Below are 23,553 nucleotides of genomic sequence, written 5' to 3'. Positions count from 1 at the left end.
ACAAATTCAACACTATTTCATGATAAAAACATTCAGAAAACTAGGATTATAAGGGAACTTCCTTGATATAATAAAGGGCATTTATGAAAAATCCACAGCTAACGTCATACTTAAAGCTGAAATAGTGAAAACTTTCCCTCTAACATCAGAAATAAGACAAGAAAGACCACTTTCACCACTGCTATAAAACATTGTGCTGAAATTGCTAGTTGGAGCAGTTAAGCAAGAAAAAGAAATAAAAGCCACCCAAATTGGAAAGGAAGAAGTAAAACTTTCTCTATTCACAGATGACATGATCATATATGTATGGAAAAATCCCAAACATATACAAAAATACTACTAGTGCTAATAAATTCAGCAAAGTTGCAGGATACAAGATCAAAATGCAAAAATCAGTTGTATTTCTATACACCAGCAATGACTAAGACGAAAAGGAAAGTAAGAAAACAATTCAATTTACATAGCATCAAGGAGAATAAAATACTTAAGAACAAATTTTTTTGTTTCTTATGCTTGAGCTTCTTAGTAATTCTTGAATCTTTAGACTTGAGATTCATTCATGACAAATGGTTTTTTTTGGTTTTTGTGTGTGTGTGAGGAAGGTTGGCCTCAAGTTAACATCTGTTGCCAATCGTCCTCTTTTTGCTCGAGCAACGTTGTTGCTGAGCTAACAGCTGTGCCCATCTTCCTCTATTTTATGTGGGATGCTGCCACAGTGTGGTTTGATGAGTGTTGCTAGGTCCATGCCTGGGATCTGAACCTGTGAACGCTGGGCTGCCAAAGCCGCATGCATGAACTTAAACACTATACCACCAGGCCAGTCCCCCTAAGAATAAACTTAACTGAGGAGTTAAAAGACTTATACACAGGCAACTACAAAACATTGCTGAAAGAAATTAAAGAAGACATAAATAAATGGAAGAACGTCTCATGCTTATGGACTGGAAGCCTCAATATTGTTAAGATGGCAATACTACACAAAATGATCTAACAGATTCAATGCATTCTCTACCAATACTCAAATGGCCTGTTTTGCAGAAGTGGAAAAGCTGATCCTCAAATTTATATATAATTGTGAATGGCCCTGAGTATCTAAAACAGCCTTGAAAAAGAACAAAGTTCTTGCTTAGTGTACAATAGATTAGGGACAGAAGGCTAAAAAAAGGCAAGTTGCTCGAGGAGACTCACTGAACAAACATCATTTAGATGCTTACTATGCGCCAATATTTACTGGACAATGGAGAGACAGCAGCCCCTACTCCCAAGAATCTGGGTCAGGGTTTGACAAACTGCAGTCTGGGGGCCAAATCCAAAACTCTGCCTTTTTGTTTCCCAATGAGATGAAATTCGCCATTTAAAAAAAATTAATAAACTAGTTTTTAGAACAGTTTTAGGTTCACAACAAAATTGAGTGAAAAGTACAGAGAGTTCCCATATACTTGTGTTCCTACACATCCACAACCTCCCTCATTATCAACATTCTGCCCTGGAGTGGTACATTTGTTGCAATCAACGAATCTACATTGACACTTCATTATCACTCAAGGTCCATAGCTTACATTAGGGTACTCTCCCTGTTGTACCTTCTTTGGGTTTTAACAAATGAAAATGACGTGTATCTTTCATTATGGAATCATACAGATTATTTTCACTGCCCTAAAAATTCTGTGTGTTCTGCTTATTCTTACCTCCTCCCACACCCCCAATCCCAGACAACCAATGACTTTTTACTGTCTCATAGTTTTTGCCTTTTCCAGAATGTCATATCGTTGGAACTGTACCGTATGTCACCTTTTCAGACTGGCTTCTTTCACTCAGTTAGAGAAATTTAAGTTTCCTCCACACATTCCCTGGCCTGATAGCTCACTTCTTTTTAGCACTGAATAATATTCCATGGTCTGGATGTACTACAGTTTATTTATCCATTCACCTACTAAAAGACATCTTCGTTGCTTCTAAGTTTTGGCAGTTATGAATAAAGCTGCTATAAACATCCATGTGAAAGTTTTTATGGACGCACACTTTTCAGTTCATTTGAGTAAATACCAAGGAGCATGATTGCTGGGTCATATGCTAAGAGTATGCTTCGTTTTGTAAGAAACTGCCAAACTCTCCCAAAGTGGCTACACCATTTGGCATTCCTGCTAGCAATGAATCAATGTTCCTTTTGCTCCTCATCCTTGTCAGCATTTGGTGTTGTCCATGCTTTAGATTTTGGCGATTCTAACAGGAGCGTAGTTGTATCTCGTTGCTGTTTTAATTCGCAATTCCCTAATGGCATATGATGTTGGAAATCTTTTCATATGCTCATTTTTCATCTATATATCTTCTTGATATACATCAGTTTAGGTCTTTTGCTCAGTTTTTAATCAGGTTGTTCATTTTCTTTCTTTTTTTTTTCTTTTTCTTCTTTTCCCCAAAGTCTCCAGTACATAGTTGTATATTCTAGTTGTAGGTCCTTCTGGTTGTGCTGTGTGGGATGCCGCCTCAGCATAGCTTGATGAGCAGAGCCATGTCTGCACCCAGGATCCGAACTGGTTAAATCCTGGGCCTTCAAAGTGGAGTGTGCGAACTTAACCACTTAGCCACAGGGCTCGCCCCAGGTTGTTTATTTTCTTATTGTTGGGTTTTAAGTGTTCTTTGTATATTTTGGATAATGGTCCTTTATCAGATGTGTCTTTTACAATACTTTCTCCTTGTCTATGGCTTGTTTTTTCATTCTCTTGACATTGTCTTTTGCAGAGCAGAAGTTTTTAATTTTAAGGAATTTCAGCTTATCAATGATTTCTTTCATGGATTGTCTTTATGGTTGTCGCTGTGCTCAAGGTCATCTAGGTTTTCTCCAACGTTATCTGCTAGGAGTTTTACAGCTTTGCATTTACATCTAGGTCTATGATCCATTTTGAGTTAAGCTGTGAAGGGTGTAGGGTCTGCGTCTAGATTCATTTTTTGCATCTGGACGTCCAATTGTTCTACACCATTGTTGAAAAAACAGTTTTTGCTCCATTGTATTGCCTTTGCTTTGCCAAAGATTAGTTAACTATATTGATGTGGGTCTATTTCTGGGCTCTCTATTCAGTTCCATTGATCTATTTTTCTATTCTTTCACCAATGCCACACTGTCTTCATTACTGTGGCTTTATAGTAAGTATTGAAGCCAAGTAGTGTTAGTGCTCTGACTTTGCTCTTCTCCTTCAATATTGTGTTGGCCAGTCTGGGTTTTTGTCTCTCCATATAAACTTTAGCATCAGTTTGTCAAAATCCACAAAATAACTTGCTGGGGTTTTTATTGGAATTGCATTGAATATGTAGATCAAGTTGGCAAAAATTGACATCTTGTTGAGTCTCCCTATGCAACATGATAGGAAATATTTATTTAGTTCTTTGATTTTCTTTCATTAGTGTTTTATAGTTTTCCTTATATAGATCTTATGCATATTTTGTTAGATTTATATCTAAGTATTTTAATTTTTTGGTGCTGGTGTAAATTGTATTGTGTTTTTAATTTCAAATTACACTTGTTCATCGCTGGTCTATAGGAAAATGATCAACTTTTGTATATTAATCTTGTATCCTGGAACCTTTTTATACTTGGTCATTAGCTTCAGGAGGTTTTTGTTGTTGTTGATTCTTTCAGATTTTCTACATAGATGATCATGTCATTTGGGAATAGAAAGAGTTTTATGTCTTCCTCCCCAATCTGGATACTTTGTATATCCTTTTCTTGTCTTAGTGCATTAGTTAGGACTTCCAGTAAAACAGTGAAAAGCAATGGTGAGAGGGGGCCTCCTTGCCTCGCTCTTGATCTTAGTGGGAAAGCTGCAAGCTTCTCATCATTAAGAAAGAAGTAACATAAAGGTTTTTTGTAAGTGTCCTTTATCAGTTGAGGAAGTTTGCTGAGATTATTTTTTTTATCATGAATGGGTGTTGGTTTAGTCAAATGCTTTTTCCGCATACATTGATAAGATCAAGTAATTTTTCTTCTTTAGACCGTTGATGTGATGGATTACATCAACTGATTTTTGAATATTGAACCAGCCTTGCACATGTGGGATAAATTCCACTTGGTTGACCTGGATAATTCTTTTTATACATTGTTAGATTTTATTTGTTAATATTTTGTTGAGAATTTATATATCTATGTTCATGAGAGATAGTGATATGTAGTCTTCTTGTAATGGCTTCCGTTTTTGGTATTAGAGTATTGCTGGCCTCATAGAATGAATTAGGAAATATTTCCTCTGCTCCTATCTTTTGAAAGAGATTGTAGAGGATTAGCGTAATTTCTTCCTTAAATGTTTGGAACCCATCTGGGCTGGGTGCTTTTTGTTTTAGAAAGTTATTAATTATTGATTTAATTTTTTAAATAGAGATGTTCAAATTGTCTACTTCTTCTTATGTGAATTTTGGCAAATTGTGTATTTTAAGGAATTGGTCCCTTTCATCTTGGTTATCAAATTTGTAGGCACAGAGTTGTTCACAGTATTCCTTTATTATCCTCTTAATGTCCATAGGATCTGTAGTGACGTCCTTATTTTATTTCTGATATTAGTAATTTGTGTTCTCCCTTTTTTCTTAGTCTAGCTAGAGGCTTATCAACTTTGTTTTTTATCCTTTCAAAGAACCAGCTTTTGGTTTTATTGATTTTTTCTATTGATTTCCTGTTTTCCATTTCATTGATTTCTACTCCTTTGTTATTTATTTTCTTCTGCTTAGTTTGAATTTAATATGCCCTTCTTTTTCTAGTTTCCTAAGGTGGGGGCTTTGATTATTGATTTTAGATCTTTCTTCTTTCTAATATGTGCAGACAACACTATAACTTTCCCTCTAAGCACTGCTTTGCCTGCATCCCACAAATCCTGATCAATTGTATTTTCATTTTCATTTCGTTAAAAATATTTAAAATTTTCCCTTGAGTTTTCTTCTTTGACTCACATGTTATTTAGAAGTGTGGTGTTTAATCTCCAAATATTTTTGGATTTTTCCATCTGTCTTTCTGTTATTGATTTCTAACTTAATTCCATTGCAGTCTAAGAGCAGACATTATATGATTTCTATTCTTTTAAATTTATTAAAGTGTGTTTTATAGCCCAGAATGTGGTCTATCTTGGTTAGTGTTCCATGTGAGCTTGAGAAGAATGCATAATCTGCTATTGTTGCGTGAAATCATCTGTAGATGTTAATTACATCCAGTTGATCGATAGTGTTGTTGAGTTAGACTACATCCTTATTAATTTTCTGCCAGCTGGAACTGTCCATTTCTGATAGAGGAGTGTTAAAGTTTCCAACTACAATAGTGGATTCATCTGTTTCTCCTTGCAGTTCTACAGTTTTTGACTCATTTTTTTTTGAGGAAGATTATCCCTGAGCTAACATCTGCTGCCAATCCTCCTCTTTCTGATGAGTAAGATTGGCCCTGAGCTCACATCTGTGCCCATCTTCTTCTGCTTTATATGTGGGATGCCTGCCATAGCATGGCTTGATAAGTGTGCATATGTCTGCACCTGGAATCCAAACCAGTGAACCCCACACTGCTGAAGCAGAGCATGCAAAGTTAACCGCTATGCCACGGGGCCCGCTTCTCGCCTCACGTATTTTGATGTTCTGTTATTAGGTGCATACACATTAAGGACTTTTGGAGTATAGTTCTTGGAGTATTGATCTCTTCATCTTTATATAATACTCCTCTTTATCCCTGATAACTTTCCTTGCTTTGATGTCTGCTCTATCTGAAATTAATATAACTACTCCTGCTTTCTTTTGATTAGTGTTAGCATGGTCTATCTTTCTTTATCCTTTACTTTTATTTTTTTAGCTTTATTGAAGTACAATTGACAAATAAAATTGTACATAATTAAAGTGTACAGTGTGATGATTTGATATATGTATATACTTCACATGGTTACCTTCTGTGTGTGTGTGTGTGGTAAGAATGCTTAAGATTTACTCTCTTAGCAAATTTCAAGTATACAATACAGTGTTATTAACTGTGGTCACCATGCTGTACAGTAGATTCTTAGAACTTATTCATCTGATATTTTTTCAGCTTTATTGAAGTATAATTGACAAAAATTGCATATATATAAGGTGTACAACTTGATGTTTTGATATAGGTATACATTATGAAGTGATCACCACAATCAAGCTAATTAACATATCTATCACCTCACATGGTTATATTTTTTTTCTTTTTTGGTGAGAGCAATTATGATCTAGTGTCTTGGCAAATTTCAAGTATATAATACAGTATTGTTAACTATAGTCACCATGCTGTACATTAGATCTCCAGAAGATATCTTGCACAACTGAAAATTTGTGCTCTTTGACCAACATCTCCCCTCTCCCACTTCCCTCCAGCCCTTGGTAACCCCCCTTCTACTCTCTGTTTCTATGAGTTTGACTATTTTAGATTCCACAGATATGTGAGACCATGCGGTATTTGTCTTTCCGTGTCGGGTTTATTTCACTAAGCATAGTGTTGTCCAGGTTCATCCATGTTGTCATCTTTTTTAAGGCTGAATAACATTCCATTGTGTGTGTGTGTATATATATATATATATATATACACACAATATATATACACAAGATATATATATATATCTCACATTTTCTTTTTTTTTTTCTGAAACATTGGCACCTGAGCTATCTGTTGCCAATCTTTATTTATTCTTCTCCCCAAAGCCCCCCAATACATAGTTATATATTCTAGTTGTAGGTTCTTCTAGTTGTGCTATGTGGGACGCCACCTCAGCATGGCCTCATGAGCAGTGTTAGGTCTGTGCCCAGGATCTGAACCAGCAAAACCCTGGTCCGCCGAAGCAGAGTGCACGAACTTAACCACTTGGTGACGAGTTGGCCCCCTATCACGTTTTCTTGATCCATTCATTCATCAACAGACATTTAGCTTGTTTCTTTATCTTGGCTACTGTGAATAATGCTGCAAGGAATGTGAGAGTGCAGATATATCTTTGAGATACTGATTTTATTTCTTTTGGATATATACCCAGAAGTGGGATTGCTGGATCATATGGTAAATCTATTTTTAATTTTTGGGGGAACCTCTATACTGTTTTCCATAACACTGTACCAATTACATATTGCCACCAACAGTGTACAGGCGTTCACTTTTCTCCAAATCCTTGCCAACCCTTGTTATCTTTCGTCTTTTTGGTAGTAGCCATTCTAACAGGTGTGAGATGATATCTCATTGTGGTTTTCATTTGTATTTCCCTGATAATTAGAGGAAGTTTTCACATACCTGTTGTATATTTTCTTTTGAGAAATGTCTAATCAGGTCCTTTACCCAGGTTTTAATCGTATTTGTATTTTTGCTATTGAGTTGTGTGAGTTCCTTTTGGATATTAACCCCTTATTAGAAAAATGGTTTGTAAATATTTTCTCCCATTCCAAGGCTGCTCTTTCACTCTGTTGATTGTTTTTTGTTTTATTTTCTGTGCAGAAGCTTTTTAGTTTGATGCCATCCCATTTGTCTATTTTTGGTTTTGTTGCCTATGCTTTTGGTGTCATATCCAAAAAATCATTGCCCAGTCCATCCTTGTATTTTTAATCTATATGTATCTTTATATTTAAAGCGAGTTCCTTATAGCCAACATATAATTGAGTATTACAGTTTGATGTACTCTGACAATCTGCGTCTTTTAATTTGCACATTTAAACTATTGACATTCAAGGTGATTATTGATATAATTGGATTAATAGCCACCATATTTGTTACTGTTTTCTATTCATTTCCCTTGTTCATTGCCCTGTTTTTGTCTTTCACACTTTTTCTGCCTTTTGTGGTTTAACTGAGCATTTTATATGATTCCATTTTCTCTCTGTGATGGTTACTTTTATGTGTCAACTTGACTGGGCTAAGGGATGCCCAGACAGCTGGTAAAACATTATTTCTGTGGTGTCTGTGAGGGTCCTTCTGGAAGAGGTTAGCATTTGAATCAGTAGACTAAGATTACACTCACCAACACAGGTGGGCCTCATCTAATCCGTTGAAGGTCTGAATAGAATGAAAAAGCAGAAGGACGGATTTGTTCTCGGCTTGAGATGGGACGTCCATCTTCTCCTGCTCTCAGACATCAGTGCTCCTGGTTCTTGGCCATTTGCACTTGGATGAGGACTTACACCAGTGACTCCTGTGGTTCTCAGGCCTTCAGACACAGATCGTATTATACCACCGGCTTTCCTGGTTCTCCAGCTTGCAGACATCAGATCACGGGACTTCTTGGTCTCCACAATTACAAGAGCCCATTCCTATAATAAATCTCCTTTTACACACACACACATCCACACCTTATTGGTTCTGTTTCTCTGGAGAAGTCTAATACACTCTCCTTTCTTTTTCTTTCCTTTTTTTTTGAGGAAGATTAGCCCTGAGCTAACATCAGTGCCCATCTTCCTCTATTTTATATGTGGGATGCCTGCCACAGCATGGCTCAATGAACAGTGCTTAGGTCCACACCCGGGATCCGAACCTGCGAGCCCCAGGCCACTGAAGCAGAGCGTGTGAACTTAACCGCTACACCACTGGGCTGGCCTCTACACTCTCCTTTCTTAGCACATCAATTACACTTCTTATTTTATTTTTTTAAGTTGTTGCCCTAGAATTTGCAATATACATCTACAATTAATCCAAGTCTACTTTCAAATAGCACCATAGTGCTTCATGAGTAGCGCAGGCACCTTATAATAAGAAAATAATCCTGCTTTACTCTAAAATGATTAGAGATTCATAAGAAGTTGCAAAAATGGTAGAGAGAGGTCCCATGTGCCCTTCACCCTGTTTTCCCTGGGGGTAACATTTTACGTAATTTTAGAGCAATAACAGAACCAGGAAATTGGTATTGGCACAATCCATAGACCTTATTCAGATTTCACGAGCTTTACATGTACCCGTGTGTGGGGGTAGTTCTATGCAATTTTATTGTCACTTGTGTAGATTTGAGTAACCACCACCACTGACTGAATCATTTACTGAGATATGTAAAGGGAAGTTTGGGAACGACGCATTCGATGAGGAAGAGAGAGAGAGAAAACCATATAGTGAAGTCTTCGTGTTTAAGAGACTCAAGATAATGTGGAAATCGGCTAATCTAGAGAAAAAATCAGTGCAATGATATGTGGAACTGCATGTGGCTGACAGCGCTGTGAGATGCTCCTATTGAAGAATCCCATGAGATTACTAAAGAGGAGGAAACAACTTATATAAGAGACACAAGACTCTTCAGGAACGACCTTGTGTGCCTCCGAATATCAGAATACTAAACAGTAACCCGAACGCTGGTACATGGAGAAGGGCCACGCAGATGCAGAGGGTGTGGAGGAATGCTTTCCTTTTGCAGGAACTAGATTGTGGAGCACTCTCCACCATGGCCTGGCTGCAATATTTCTGGACGGGGCACTGTCAGTTTTTGGGGCCAGACAATTCTTTGTAGGCTATGTCTTTACATGCTGCCCAGATCTTTAGCACCCCTGGCCCTTGGCCACCTGGCACTATGAAAACAAAGCACATCCAACAAATTTCCAAAAGTATTTAGGGGTCGTGATAACGTCCCCAACCGAAATCCATAAAACTCTTCTTGTTCTTGAGGGAGAATATTTTCTCCCAAGACTTCCTCAGTTCCTCTTTCCACTCAAAGTGTCTTTCTTTTTTTTCCCAGAGACTGTCAGTCTCGGAGGATCTGGATTTTTGAAGTTATTTTTTTTAAACTTTTTTTTTTTGAGGAAGATTAGCCCTCAGCTAACATCTGCTGCCAATCCTCCTCTTTTTGCTGAGGAAGACTGGCCCTGAGCTAACATCCGTGCCCATCTTCCTCTACTTTATATGTGGGACGCCTACCACAGCATGGCGTGCCAGTTGGTGCCATGTCCGCACCTGGGATCTGAAGCAGCGAACCCCGGGCTGCTGAAGAGAAACATGCACACTTAACCACTGTGCCACCAGGTCGGCCCCTGAAGTTATGTTTATATACACTTTTATTATGGAAGGTGACAGTTTTCTTACATACGACTGCCTTCATCTCTGCTGATCCACCTTGATCAGGCCTGAGCCCATACCATCAAAAGCGGCCATTACTGGGGCTGGTTTGGTGGCTCAGTGGTTAAGTTTGCATGTTCTGCTTCCGTGGCCTGGGGTTCACCGGTTTGGATCCCGGGTGCAAACTTACGCACTGCTTGTCAAGCCATGCTGTGGCAGGCATCTCACGTATAAAGTGGAGGAAGATGGGCACGGATGTTAGCTCAGACCCAATCTTCTCAAAAAAAAAAAAAAGTGACCATTACTAAAAGGAGGGAAGATGGGGTACCAAGCTGTCACAGCTGGAATTAAAAACTAAGGTTACTGATTATACAAAAGGCTTTAGTGGGGCTTTTATTCAAAGCATTTTAATGAAACTCAGAGAAGATTGATTTATTAAATTTCAGAAGCTCTCATTCTACTATTCTCAACTTGAGTTGAGAACTTCAAGGAGGTTTAGCTTTCAAGGAAAGGAAAATTCAGTTCAATGTGGGCTTATTGTTTGTTATATTAACACTAAGCTAAGGGCTGTAGGCTCTTCAAAAGAAGCATCAGCTTTGCTATTTTATCTCAAAGAGCTTAAAGTTCCAGTGGGGCAACAATATATTAACCCTGAAAATAACTGGAGAACAGTATCAGACATAGTTCCCATCAGAAGTAATTATAAAAAGAGATGAGACTGGAGTGATTATGTCACCCGATAAACAGAAAAAGCTTTCTAGAGAAGGATGGGAGTGGGGAGGGGAGTGGAGCTTTACAATGGTTGGAAAGAGAGAAGGAAGAGCTGTCTAAGGAAATTTAATTACCGTATATAACATTCTTCAAAACGTTTCAAGGTGAAAGAAAAGGAATGTTTGGTAGGCAAGACTGGAAAATTAAACACTGAAGAGGGAAGCTGCTGTCTCTTTCACGGTCATTACTGTTTTAAAGTTACATTTGGTTTCTGCCAAGGAGCAACCTTAGACATCAGAGCATACAAGGTATTCCAGGAGTTAGAGAGGATGCAAGTTCTGCTGCATCAATGCCGAGAAGCTTCTCCGTTTGACTCTCCATTGTTCTCAGCCATGAGCTAGTTTCTGCGCACCTAATTGGGTCCCTATTAGGGTTGTGGATTGAAATCCCTCTTGTTTTTAAATGCTTAAGAATAAGAAAGATGCTGCTATTGATGCCTGTCTAACACATGTGGGTGTTTAGTAGAAAGCAATTAAATGTTTTGAAGCTCATTTCTGGTGGAAATTAATCAAGAATAACATCTTAATGTTTTGTGAATTAGACCATGGTGTTTTGATTACATTCTCTGTTTTTATGGTGTGATTTGAATCGTAGGATGTGAACCATGGCTCAGATAAGGGAGGATTTAGCACCAAACTAGGATTTGGTTTGCCAAAACAGATACTTTCGTTGACAGTAAGTTTGTGTGTTGTCAGAAGCACACTGTATGGTGGTGAAATATAGCACATGGTTTCCGTTTTTTTCCTCTGATTGTGAAGGGACCTTGTCCTGAGGGACCATGGCCTTGGCTTGTGGGGCCTTGTGTGATGCCACTCTCTTCAGCACTGTCCTGGCCTCAGGAAGAGGTACCGAGACTTGAGGAGACGGATCAGCCAGTGCTCTTTCCAAACGGGAATAGAGAAGCGGGGTGAAGCGACCGGAGTCTCTCCTTGTCTCCTGGCAGCTGTTTAAGTTTCCTTGTTCATAGAGGAAATAATGAAGCTTATGTTTGAATCAGGTTTTTTTAAATTATTGGAATTTTATATTTAAATGGTTGAAATTCTGTCAGCTCATTAATGGACTGGTCCAGGAGAGGCTGGATTTCCACTGTTCTGCCTACTGCTTTATGCCTCACTGGCCTCGCAAGAGTTACTTCATTTGTTTATCTGTCCTTCGTTTGCTTTGAGTACTTTGGCTCCAAGTTTTGAGATAAATTCTGTGCAAAATGGGAAGAGGCAATCCTGACATGCTATTTGTGAAAAGAACTTGCTGAATTTCTTCACCAGAAGCAGCAGATTGTGAGGCTGGATTTTTCTCACTGGTGAATAGAACAAATGAGGACAATTTAAAGGTGTTAGCTATAATAGCTGTTTTCCTGACGATGGTAACTGATTCTTTAAACATATAATTGAAGTCCAAAATGAATTGTGCCTCTATTTAGGTTAAATGAAATTTCCTTTTTCTCCCCAAAACCCCCCAGTCCATAGTTGCATATTTTAGTTGTGGGTCCTTCTAGTTGTGGCATGTGGGATGCCGCCTCAGCGTGGCCAGACAAGTGGCACCATGTCTGCACCCAGGATCCGAACCAGTGAAACCCTGGGCCACTGAAGCAGAGCACATGAACTTAACCACTTGACCATGGGGCCAGCCCCTAAATGAAATTTCTGATGTTGAAATTTGTATATTAATTTGTCTTCATTTCCCAATGCAAGACCGCTGGTGAGGTAAAATGACTGTGTGGTTTTATTACAGTTTGTGTTTTAGGGCTCTTGATAGAAACAGAACCAATAGGAGATACACACACACACATACATATACGTATACACATATATAGACATATATATATACACACACACACACACAGATTTATTTTAAGGAATTGGCTCGCTCGATTGTGGGGGCTGGCAAGTCTGAAATTTGCAGGGCAGGCCAGCAGGCTGGAGACTCAGGGAAGAGTTGATGTTACAGCTCAAGTTCAAACGCATGCTAGAGTCATAATTCTCTTCTTTGGGGGGACCTCAGTTTTTTTTTACTTAAGGCCTTCAAATGGTTGGATGATATCTACCCACATTATGGAGGCTAATCTGCTTTACTCAGATTCTACTGCTTTTAAATGTTAATCACCTCTAAAAAATCCCCTCACAGTGATATCTAGACTGGTGTTTGACCAAAAACTGGGCACCATGGCCTAGCCATGTCAACCTTAAAAATTAACCATCATGTTATCAACCACAAGCATTTGCTGGATGAGCTACAGAAGAACCAGATGCTGAGGCAAAGGTCTTTTGCAGAAAGAAAGGACTTTATTGCAGGGTAGCCAAGTAAGGAGACAGAAGGCAAAACTCTCAAGTCTGTCTCCTGGAGCAGCTTTTTTGTGGGATATTTGCTGGGGAAGTAGGGAGAGGGAGGGAGTGAGTAGGAGGGTATTGGGGGCTGAAGTTTTAAGAGTTCTCTGCACAGGTGTGACTGTCTTTCATATTTCTTCACAGGTCACATGTGTAAATTTTGGGAGGTTCCGTGTGTTACATGCAGTGGATTACATGTTACATGCCTATGATGTCTAAACTTTACTGATCAGTCATTCTGGTCCCTCAATAAGCCTGCACAACGTTTAGTTGAAGGAGGTTGTTAGCAAGCTTTTTCCTTATCTGCAGTGACCTTGTTATTTGCAAGACAAGCTCAGAAGTTTTGGTTAATTTGTTTGTTACTGTAACCTTGTGGGTGTGGGGTTTGGTTTCAGTTCCCTCGTCTTTTGATCATTCTTCAATTTTGAGGGATTAGGGATGATGACCCCTCTAGCTGTTTCTTACTGGTTTGGGTGCAGATTGGGGTTTTAGGAATGAAATTGGCATTGAAATGTATGTATTCTTGGGTGCTCAGACTGGATTGGTGGAGGGGTTGATGTCCCCCAAATTTGGGGTGAGATGGCATAGGAATAGCCCAGTGGCCTGTCGTCTTTGAGTTGCAAACCTGGTGAGAAATTTAAGAATTATTGGCCCAAATAAAAGAAGCAATAAAATAATGATTAAAGGACCTGCCAGTGGATATTGCCAACTTAGCTAAGACTTGTTGGGGAAGAAACTCTTTATAGGATTCCAAACCTCCTGGTCAGAAGGGTTACTGATGTCATGTAACTAGCTGACCTGTTAGTATATTTTCTTTTTTGTTTTTTCTTCTTCTTCTCCCCAAAGCCCCCGCAGTAGATAGTTGTATGCTCCAGTTGTGAGTGCCTCTGGTTGTGCTATGTGGGACTCCACCTCAGCATAGCCTAGATGAGTGGTGCCATGTCCACACCTGGGATCTAAACTGGCGAAACCCGGGGCCACCAAAGCAGAGCACACAAACTTAACCACTTGGTCACAGGGCCGGCCCCAAGTATATTTTCTTAATATTCTGTTCTACGTGCCTGGTTGTGTTTACCCATGTGCAGCAGAAGGTGTTAGCAATCACACATGCCTCCTTGCTCTGCCAGGAGACAATCAAGGGCTACTCTGTTATCCATCACCACATTTGCTAAGGAGTTTATTTGATAATCAAAGTGAGGAACTTGAATACCGGGAAACAGTCCAGCAGAGTATTCTGAGGAACTGCTCCGAGGTCTACAGATCTGAGTGTAGTTTTTATACGTTTTTTTTTTTTAACAAAGCAGAGTCCATGCAGGGAAGGGCTTACACATCTAATAGTCATCTACTTCAAAGAGAACATTAACAAGAGCTTTTGGTTATACATTAAACAAGGGTGGGAGTGTTGGTGTTATCTATGGGTGGAGGGAGGCAAGGACCAGCGTCATTACTTTTCCCCTCCATCTCTAAGACATGCAGCTGAGGAATGTGACAGCAAGGCACCTTTGTCTTTTCCCGGTGGGATCTGTCCAGGTGGTATCTTCAGTCATGAGGTGTAGGGTTGCAAGGTCATTATAATACAGGCTATGAGGCCAGCATGGCTGCTTCACAGAACAGCATGGATTTTTATTGTACTGACTTTAAGCCTATGCAGCTTGCTTGCTAGGTTCGCCTGTTAGACCAGGGAGAGGGGTCCTAGTTTTGTCCACAATCCTTCTTTGATCATCATCAACCCACGGCTGCATTCATGACCAATGAGATGTTCCTTTGGTTTTCCTCTGATATGGTGGGGTACCTCTCATTTCCTTACCTATCTTACAAGTCATTCATTAAAAATGCATTCCAGATCGCTTCTACCTTCCTAGCCAACATGGTCTGGGCTTTCTCCTGTTGTTGCCTCCCTCAACACCTAGCATAACATCAGAACAACATGACTATTAATATGATCAAAATTACAATTGTGAACACAGTTTTTATAATTCCTCTCACAAAAATGTTCCCTGCCAGAATTCCCTTGGATATTTTCCCCATGGTGTGCCCTATATAATGGATATATCCTGTGAAGTCAGAATTGATAGGAAGATTTAGAACAGATTCATGTCTTAGACTCTGGGTTTTGGAATTATACATGAGTATTTGACTTATGGACTTACTGTTGGTTGGACTAAAAGTGGTTAACTTTTCCCAAGACCAACAGTTAGTATTTAAGAATTAGGGTGGCTTAGAAAGACAAATTCTGTGCCAAGAGTAGGTGAGTCCACTAAGGAACAAAAATAATGCTTACTGTCCCTTAATTTGGCCTGGTCTGGACTCTTGTGAGAGCTGTCCACATCAGATGTTGGCTTCTTCTCATCCTGATTTGGTAGCACTTGTCTTAGTCAGTTGAAGCTGAGGGTCAGTAATAGAAGTTGAAGTCCACTCAGGAGGAGAGGCCTTTTTTAAAATGAGAAATGTGGATCCATGAGTTTATGCTTTTTAATTTTGTAGCACATGGGTTGGTTAAGCGTACCTGGTATGGTCCTTTCAAGTGGGGCTGCAAGAGTCTCTAACTTGGTGTTTCTTCCAATAAACAAACTCTCCAAGCTGTGGTCCACGATGCTCAAGGCCTTCATCTTCCAGGAGCTCGCTGTGAAGGGAATCAGCTACTAACCTTTTATTTCTTTTTAGTCTCTTAACAAGACTTTGACAATAGAGTAAGATATTTCCTTTGAGCAAAGTTGGTTCACACATTCCTTTATCTAATTGCATAGGCCGTCTTGTTATTATTTCAAAGAGAGACAGTCGATGTTTACCAAAAGGTGTAGATCTAAGATTGAGGAGCGCTAGTGGAAGAGCTTTTGGCCATGAGAGATTAAATATTTCTAAAGTTTCAACAATTGTTTTGACAGTGCAATTAATTCTGAGGACTGGGGATGCTAAGCACAAGGTGCTGCATTATTGGCCAGATGTCATTATTTGTCCAGTGAAATGAGTTGCCTGGTCACTTGTAGGAATTCTCCAAACAGGAATCATTTTTCCTAGTAACAATTTACCTGCTATTAAAGCTGTTGCTCTTCTGCAAGGGAAAGCGTCAACCCAATGTGGAAACACATAACAAGCACATATTGATAACCTTGAGAGGGAGGCATTTGGATAAAATCCATCTCCCAAATTTTAAATGGTCTGGCTGGCAAAGGGAAGCTTCCCTTTGAACGATGTAGGGGCTTGCCTGTGTCATGTTTAGGGCAGACTAAACACTTAGAATATATTTTCTGTGTTATTGTAAAAGACGGTTTCCAAAAGTATTGTTTTCCCCAAGAGATCATGTACTCTGGGGCCCAATGAGTCAAATCACGAATATACTGCAGAAGTGGAAGTTGAGCTTCTAAAGGAAGTATTGGAATATGGATTAAGTCCAATCTACAGATTCCTGTGAGAATCAAAAGCTCCTTCCCATCCCCTTTGGATCCGTATTTGTTTTTCTTCTCCTGTGGTGGTCTTCTGAAAATCACCCAAAGCCCCAGTTAAGTCAGAAAGAAACAAGGGACACGTCAAAGTTTGTGAAATCCCCATTTGTGAGACCGCTTCCTTAGCTGCTGCCTGATCTGCTAACTGGTTTCCTTTAGTTTCTAAAGTGTCTGCCTCGGAGTGACCTTGTACCTATATTATTACCAGTTCCTTAGGGAATAAAATGGTTTTTAACAGAGCAGCCACTTGTTTCCTTTTTTAAAAATATGTTGCCCAGTAGAGGTTAAAAAAAACCTTTGTTTCTAGCGCACCCCCAAATCATGTGCTGCTCCAAATGCCTATCTGCTATCAGTAAAAATATTTGCAGTAAAAAATTGTCCTTTAGTCAAAGGACAGGCTCTAGTCAGTGCCACAAGTTCAGCCAAGGCACTGTTGACAAGCCTCCGGGAGTCCGATGAGAAAACAGAGATCTTGGCCTGTCGTTTTGCTAATGTCAAGGGATGACTGGTGGAACCGGGAAACAAAAGCAAGAAAAAACCCCACCTTTACAATCCCTTTATCAAGAGCAGAACAAAAGTCCATGAAAATCATCCTTTTAAGAGAAAACCAAATTTCAACTTTCATACCTGCTTACCTCTGTTACTAAACTTCTGTCTTAGCCAAATTGAGCATGCACAAAGCTCTTTCTTTAGGGCTTTTCTTTCACAAACCTTTCGTCACTTCTTTTTTACATTCAGAATTTGTCTCATGCCTCTCTTTTTTCTTTTGTAGTACTTTAGGATAAATGTATCTTTCTTAACAAAACAAACAAAAATATTTCCCTTCCTTATACCTTCTTTATTGAAAACGTACATCTTATTTTCTTTGTATACAAACTGTCTAGAAATATGGGCTGTCTCACAGAAAATTTCTCAGTGTGGCACAAAACATGCTTATTAATATGTCCAAGTTTCTTTCAATTTCTTTGAAATAAGAAATCAAATGTAGATAGATCTATGTTCAGCTATTAATTCTAATATTTTATCTTATGTGAAAATGACCCAGATACTCAATAAATTTCTATCATATAACTTAATTTAGCAAAACTCCAAGGTTTCAAGTTATCAAAAGTTTTGAAGTTATTTCAAGTACATATAGCATAACACACAATTATTGTCAAAAAGTTCACCCTAAAACTTTTATCTTTCACATCTATTTAGTTTACTTGTTCTGAACAACTATATTTGGATCACCCACAAAAACTTCATGAGCCATCAGGCAAAATCAGCTATTATTTTGTTATTTTCACTGTCTAATTTTATAATAGAGATAACATGTCTGTATCACATCCAATGCTGATAACTCTGGAAACTTGTTTATTTTAATCAAACTTAAATAAGCTTTCATTTACCAAAGATTGTTTTATATCATGCTATCTTGAAAGGTATTTGGGCTAGTTTCTATTACATTTATATTAGCGCTTATTTGACTGGGCAATGTTGTTAAAAAAAATCATCTTGTTCCTTTTCATAGACTCATAACTAAAAGTACCCCAACTTTGGAGGATGCAGCCCAAAGGGCTATATTTGGGGCTTGAATTAACATTCAAATACTTGCGTGTTGTCTGGTCAGGTAAGCGCTCTTTCACACCAACTTATAAAGAGGACAAACAGCCTGTATCTTATCTATAAGAGCAACAGGAACCACTTTTGTCTTACCCTGTAGTCTAGAGTAAGTGTCAGAGGCCTTGTCACAGATCTTTCTGAAGATGAAACGTCTTTGCAAAAGCATCAGAGTAAAACAATAATCATCTATAAATGACAAAAGACAACATTATAATGAAATTGACAAGGATTTGGTTATTTCTGTGACATTTAACATTTTAAGATAATTACTAGAATTACAACTGATAACATTATACCAGGACATATAAGAAATTAAAAAAATTTTATATGATTTTTAAAACACATAATAACATATGTATGCAAAGATTCATAAAGGAAGCTTAGCATCACTTGACAATGCTTGACATGTAATTTAACATACCAAACAAGTCTAATTAGTTTACTATTTCCCTTTTTATAAGAAGAGAGATCAAATTCTTTGAGAAGTCCCAGGGATCCACTAGAAATTCTCAGAGTTACTTTCAAGTCAAAAGAAAGACTCTATTTTGGGGGCTGGCCCCGTGGCTGAGTGGTTAAGTTCGCGCGCTCCGCTGCAGGCGGCCCAGTGTTTCGTTGGTTCGAATCCTGGGCGCGGACATGGCACTGCTCATCAAACCACGCTGAGGCAGCGTCCCACATGCCACAACTAGAAGGACCCACAACGAAGAATATACAACTATGTACTGGGGGGCTTTGGGGAGAAAAAGGAAAAAATAAAGTGTTAAAAAAAAAAAGAAAGACTCTATTTTGAATTTGAATTTTGGGAAGTTTGTCAAAAATATCAAAAGGTTTTAGAACACTTGGTCAAATAGGGTCATAGATCAATACGAAACAATACTTAATTATCTGTTCAACCAAAATGACAATAAAAGATTTTCAGACAAGTGCAGAAATTTAAATAGTTGTGAGAAAAACCTTACCTCTTGTGGTTAAAGACTTGATAAAAACAACACAGGAAATTTATTTTGATAAACACAAAATCCCTGCCTTTTCATAGATAGTGAAAGAGTGCTATCTGGGTGGGCCTGGGGACCACCGAGCAGGAGGCCAGCACCCAAGCCAAAGTAACAGTAACACAAATCCAGTCCTTGGGTGTTTTAACACAAGGACAACCATGTGAATTGGGTGTTTCCAGTTACTCAGAGGGGTTCAGATGTGGTCTCTGGCAGAGGCAAGGCAATAAATAAGTGCCCCTTGGCTTCTGGTCCCAATTGTGGAAAGGGGCTGAAAATGGATATAGCGTGCTGGAGCAACACTTGTGTGCTGTTTACCAGGCCCTCCAGCAGGTGGAGCCCATAACTCGTTCCCTGCCAGTCACAGTCTGTACTCATCTGCCCATTGGGAGGTGGCTGTGGGACGCTTTCCAAAAGCTCCGCTCAGGAACAGCCCAAACACAGACACTGGCAAAGTGGCATGCACACTTACAACAACAAGGGGCCCTCACCAGTAGTCCCCTATGTGCAAAATTGCATGCCATCCTGGGCCAGTAACATACACCACAGAGGAAACAACTCCATTAGATGAGGAAACCCTGCCAAATGTATGGGAAGGAAAAGAACCAATCCCGGCAGAAGCCTGGTATGTGGGTTGCCCTGCCAAAGACAACCCCCAGTGGACAGCAGTGGCCATCCAGCCTTTGACTGACACTATGTGGTTGGACTCTGGCTCTGGGTATAGTCAATGGGCTGAATGGTGAGCTGCCTGGATGGTTTTGACTCGTGAGCCCGATCCAATGTGTCTGTGCATGGACAGTTGGGAAGTCAATTAAAGGGCTCACCCTGTGGATAGCGCTATGAACATGACAAAAGTGGACTATTAATGGTCACCCCTTGTTGGGGGCAGAACTCTGGGATGATCTCTGGCAGTGGGTTCAGGGAATGACAATAAGAGTGTATCATGTATCTGTACGTCAGGCAACAACACCGCCAGGAAAACAACAAGTGGAAGAATTGGCTCGGATCCACTTTCTGGAAGAAGTACCAGGCAAAAGAGTGGCAGAATGGCTACGTAAGAAAATTGAACATAAAAGACAAAGGACCCTACCGGCCATTGCCAAGACCTGGGGCCTCCCCCTATGCTATGCTGACGTGGTGCAGGTTTGTCAGGAACGCCCTTCTTGTTCTTTGCAGAGATCCTGGGCCATTCCCTGGGACACAGGCCAAATCGTCACAGGCAGGCAGCCTGCTCACTGCTGGCAGGTGGACTACATTGGGCCCTTGCCTCTGTCTGATGGCTGCTGGTATGCCTTTACTTGAATGAACACATGTACAGGACTGCTACAGGCATACCTTAGCAAGAGGGCTACACAAAAGACCAGAGGCCAGGAACACCTCTGTGGCTGCATATGGTGTTCCTACGGACATTGACAGTGACCAAGGTACACATTTTACCGGACACCAGGTACAGACGTGGGCTGATCAAGTGGACACACATCGGCATTTTCACCTGCCATACAACCCCACAGCTGCAAGTCTGGTGGAACGAATGAATGGCTTGCTGAAACAACAACTGAGGACAGAAGACAGGACCCTAGTCCACTGGACAAGACGCCTGACCACTGCAATACATCAACTGAATGAACGTGAGAGGCACACCCAACCCAGCGCACATCAGATGTTGACACAAAGATCTGATATGACAGTACAGAAGCTACTCAAGGAGACACACTACAACCACAGATAGGCACTCAGAACAACCTGCTTTTGCCTCTGACACAAGAACTTCCTACTGGGACCCATGTGGTCACTTGGACCTGGGACTGGCAGGTGGGGCCCCGCTGGTGTGGTCTCTTAGCCCCTTGGGGAACAAGCTTAAAACAGGATATCACACTAACACCCTTCATGGTGGGGAGGCCACCCAAAACCTCCAGATTTACTAATCCAGGGCCTCCAGTTCCCCAAGGTACGTTCATCCTTTCCCTCTGGTGATTATTGCTCTGCCCTTATCCCATGCCACTGCAACCACACGTGTCTTGTTAGACAGCTGTGACGTCCTTGTTTTAGTTCCCTCTTGCATAGTTCTACCATGGTGTCTCCAAGCTGCCAATGCCTCTGACTGGAGAGCCCTGCGAGAGTGGATGAACATCCCTCACATTCCATTTCTACTCCCCTCCCACCAAGTAACCTGTCCTTGCCCTCTTATGCTGCCTCTCAAAAGTATATCTCCCAGCTTGTGTGTGAGCAGGTTAATACAACCCCAACGGCGGGGTGCTCTGTATTTGATGGCGTAGGATGGTTAATTTCTGTACAAACAGAATTAAGAAATTCCCTTCCCTGGTGCTTTGAATATGGCAATAACTCTGCACCACCAATGAAAGTATTTCAAAAATGTGGGGTGGACACCTAAAGCGATATGTAAAGACAACACCATCAGAGGAGCCTACATCTCTCCTCGGGGGTGGTTATGGGCTTGTGGTGCTCATGGCTGGCCCTGTCTGCCTGATAACTGGACCGGCAGATGCACACTGGGGCACCCTTACATTCCTTCACACGTCCTGTCTTCCCTTCAACAGCTTCCTTCTAATCGGGAGGTGGTCCGTGCATGCCACCGTGTGCAACACACTGCAGGGTCGTCTTACCTCCTCACCGTCTTTTCCCAACCACCTGCGGCCATTGCTGCAGAATGCAGTGTCTGCCCGAGCCCAATATGTTGCAACAACGCTAAATAACACCAGACACGCAACAAGGCTTTTGAAAGAGAGAACATCCCAAATGAGACAAGTAGTGTTACAAAACAGAATGACTCTGGACGTGTTCAGTGCTGCCCAGGGAGGGACCCGTGCTCTGATAAAGGTAGAATGCTGTGTCCATATCCTGGACTACGCTCTACAATGGCTCCTTACACACCCATAGACGAGCTATTGAAGCCCTGTGCACTGACTGGGTCTCTGTTGGATTCAATCCCTCTCTTCAACCTGGCGGAAGGTGTTCCTTGGCATTACTGCCTTCTTATGTTGATTTTGTTCTCTTACTGTGCTCTATTGCTGTCGTGGTATCTGGTTACAATGCTCCTCTGTGCGTCTGGCTCAGGGACTCCGTGGAAGAATGACACGCTAAGACTGTGAGGGCCATTCGGACACACAGCAGGGTGGAGTCTAGAGCCTGGGCCTTGCTTGCTTAGCAAAAGCACACAAGCCCATTGCAAGTATGTGTCCTTCTGGCTCCCTTCTGGGCAGGACGCCCAGCATCTGGGATGTGTAACAATCCAGGGCCTGGCCAGCCCGGTTCTTACCTTACCTCACTCAAAGAACATCCTGTCTTAAAAGGACACAGAGCCTTCCACCTGAGCTACTGTTCCTGGGAGCACTGGTGGTACCAAGGACAGCTTCTTGGCAAGCATATAGCCTTTGTGTCCTCTGCCTATATAAGAAACTCCTTCCCCGCCCACGGTTGCGGGTGCACATTGCTGTCCAGCCGGCTGCCACTGGACCTCCCTATGTCTTGTTCATTGACTCTGGATCTTTTCTTTGGTCTGTCTGCAACCTATCCCACACTGCTCACACAGCTGGGTGTGTGGTGGAACATCTGTGCAGATGTGACTGTCTTTCATATTTCTTTATAAGTCACATGTAAATTCTAGGGAGGGTGTGTCCGTGTGTTACATGCGGTGGAATTTTGGCTTATGATGTCCAGAGTTTACTGAGCAGTCACTCCAGTCCCTCATTGAGCCTGTGCAATGTTTGGTCGAAGGAGGTCATCAGCAAGTTTTTTCCTTATCTGCCAATGCCCTTGTTATTCTGCAAGGTACGTTCAGAAACTTTGGTGAATTTGTTTCTTACTTTAACTTTGTGGGTGTGGGGTACGTTTTTGTTTTTGTTTTTAAAGATTGGCACCTGATCTAACATCTGCTTCCAATGTTCTTTTTTTCTTCTTCTTCTCCCCAAATCCTCCCAGGTACATAGTCGTATATTCTAGTTATAAGTTCCTCTGGTTGTGGCATGTGGGACGCCGCCTCAAGTGTGGCCTGATGAGTGGTGCCATGTCCGCGCCCAGGATCTGAACCGGCAAAACCCTGGGCCCCCAAAGTGGAGTGCACGAACTTAACCACTCGGCCTTGGGGCCGGCCCCTGGGGTCTGGTTTAAATCATAGCTTGTAAATTAATAAATGGATGTATACAAATTTATTTACGTAAGTTTCCACCAAGTACATAAACTGGAATGAATGAGACATTCATACTGGACCAAATCAGATTAAAAGACGAAGATGCATTTTTGAGACAGACATTCAGAGCTCACATAGACTTCTTCATCTCCAGGGCTGGACAGATGAGACATCATAAAAATCTTTGGGCCAGCTTTTCCCAGCCCCAGGCCTGCTGTCCCATCTCCAGGTACCCTAATTGCCATTTGCAGCTCTGCTCCCCTTTCCCCCTCCCCACAGC

The sequence above is a fragment of the Equus asinus genome, chromosome 7 (assembly GCF_041296235.1).
Source record: "Equus asinus isolate D_3611 breed Donkey chromosome 7, EquAss-T2T_v2, whole genome shotgun sequence".
Classification (NCBI taxonomy): Eukaryota; Metazoa; Chordata; class Mammalia; order Perissodactyla; family Equidae; genus Equus; species Equus asinus.
This window is presented reverse-complemented; position numbering follows the sequence as displayed.